This window comes from Lissotriton vulgaris, chromosome 9, assembly GCF_964263255.1.
Source record: "Lissotriton vulgaris chromosome 9, aLisVul1.2, whole genome shotgun sequence".
Lineage (NCBI taxonomy): Eukaryota > Metazoa > Chordata > Amphibia > Caudata > Salamandridae > Lissotriton > Lissotriton vulgaris.
The window spans coordinates 1050065183-1050067883 of NC_141697.1; positions in this window are offsets into that span (position 1 = coordinate 1050065183).

Genomic DNA, 2701 nt, shown 5'->3' on the forward strand with positions numbered 1-2701 from the left:
GCAACGGGGATAGTGAACATCCCTGCCTCGTGCCCTTTTCCACCGGATATTGTGGGGATATCAGCACTCCCGATTTCACTTGTGCCGATGCTGAAGCATACAGAACGGAAGTCCATTGCAGGTACCCCTCACCCACATCGTAACATCTGAGTACCCTGTGGAGGTACTCCCATTCCAGGCTATCGAACGCCTTTTCCAGATCGACCGATAGTATCATGGGGTGAGAGGCCTCCCCATGGTTCTCTTCTAACAGGCGAACCAGACGGCGTATATTCATAGTGGTGTTGCGCTTAGGTATGAAGCCCGCTTGGTCCTCATGAACCAGTGTGGTCATGTGTTCCAACAGTGAGCATCGACAACGGTCTGTAAGACGCCGTATCATTGCTCTCTTTATCGGGTTTAAGCAGGGGGATCACCAATGCTTCGAACATAGTGCGTGGTAGACAACCCAGTTGTTTCGCCTCCTTATATACTACCATCAGTCGAGGGGCCAGCAGATCTATGTATTTAGTGTAAAATTCAATGGGTAGTCCGTCCAGCCCTGGGGTTTTATTGCGTGCCATCCGTTTTATGGCGCTACGGATTTCTCCTATTTCAATGTCTTTGCCCAAGTCCTGCGCCTGCTCGGGTTCTAACTGCGGAAAAGGGAGTCCTTCCAAAAAGTCGTCTATGCCTGAAGTACCAGCTATCAATCTACTCTGATATAGAGTTTCATAGTATCTTGAAAAACTGTGAAGAATTTCAGGTTGAGTATAAACTTCGACACCCTCAGGTGTGCGCATCGATACTGTGGGGGAGCTGCGTCTTATGGGGTTGGCCAGCCCGGCCAACAAGGCTCCCGATTTGTCTCCTTCCGTGAGGGACCTGGTTATGTAAGTCTTGTGGTCGAAGCTGCGCAGCCTTTCTACTTCAAACGCACCGCTTCTTTCGCTGCTGCACATTGTTGTTGAAACTCAGGGTGTCCGGGCCGCAGGATCTCCACTTCTCGGAGTTTCCTATCTGCTTTGCTGAGGTCTTCTAACAGCACCCTACGCATTCCTACCTTTTTAGCTATACAGTATCCTCTTAAAACTACCTTAAAGGCGTCCCATTCCGTCGCTCTCTCCCTAGCCGTGCCTTCATTCTCTGCAAAGTAATTAGTGATCCTCTCCCCCAGATCCTTATGGAAAAGTGGGTCTTCTAGCATTTTGGGGCGTAAACTCCAGGTGGGGACACAGGAGGCGCCCGGAAACCACCGCGCGTCAGCCAGTAGAGGATTGTGATCTGAGATCGTCCTCGTCAGATATTCGGTGTTGGTAATTATGGGTGTCAGCGTTGTAGAGCACAAGAGCGCGTCCAGCCTCACATGGAGCTCGTGCATTCCCGAGAAGAATGAGTAATCTCGGGTATGCGGATGTTGGGCTCGCCAGATGTCAGTCAGACCCCACTTTGCTTGCCACTCCAATCTACCCTTAACTATTCGGTGTGTTGGGGAGTCAGCCAGCGGGGGTGCGATCTATCAAGGGCAACATCTACCACTGAGTTAAAGTCGCCTCCCATCAGTAGTGGTCCCACTAAGAAGTGGGCCAGGCAGCCCGACAGTGTCGCAAAGAAGGTCAACTGGTCCACGTTAGGTGCGTAAATGCTACAAATGTTTATGTCCCTGCCTCCCAGTTTACCCGCTATGGCCACAAACCGCCCCTCAGGGTCTATTATGTGTCTTGTCACCTGAAAAGGGACTCCAGCCCTAATCCAAATCAGCGCGCCCCTAGCATAAGCTGAATATGTGGTGTTGTAAACTTGTCCTCTCCATCTGCGTTGCAATGCTAGCCCTTCTGTCTTTGTTAAGTGTGTTTCCTGCAGTAGTGCTATCTGGACTCCTCTGCGTACTAAGTAGGCATGCACTTTGTGTCGTCTTCTCATAGTGTGTAATCCCCGTACGTTCCAGGTAATACATTTTAGGTTAGATAATTCACCCATAGTCCCACGATGCCCTGTACTCCCTCCTCCACTCAAATTCCACTTGATTCATACAAGAAAAAACCCTTGCCCCGATGGCATGGCCTCCCCCTAACAATGTAACATTCTCAATACCCCCCACCCCCCCCCAGAACAGGACCCAAAGATCGCAATCTAGTTCCCATCCAAACTCTCCCAAAAAACAGTCAAAAAAACCTGACGGTAGTCACCGTAGGTGCGCCTTAGGGGCAATGTGGGGGGTCGAGTGCCGGCGGGAAGCCACCCTCTGCCCAACTTCCTGCATGCGATCGAGCTCTAATAACTTATGGCCAGCTCAATGCCTCACCCTCCGCCCAACTATTAGCAGGTTAGTAATCCCCTCTCGCAACATACAGTAAGGCTCTCGCGGAAGTTCGCTCCATAGACATAACAGCTCACCAAGAGTCATTGTCCATCTAGCATTCCTTCAGCTGTCTTCGGAGTGATCGTGGGCAAGGGCACACTGTCAGTTTCGGAGTACTCCGTGTCCGATCGGTCTTCACCTCTGCCTGACTCCGTGCCCTCCGTCAAGGGCGCCTCTTGTGATCCCGATATGATGGACACCACCTCCAACACCCCTCGCCTCTCTGCCGCCGTCTCCAGTAATGAAGGTCGCCCAAGCCCTCTACGTCCATTGCGTATCCGTCTGGACTTCCGCCGTGGCCGTTCCTCAAGGACTGTTGTAAAATGCGAGCCAGGGCCGGTTCTGTACAGTTCCAGCCAG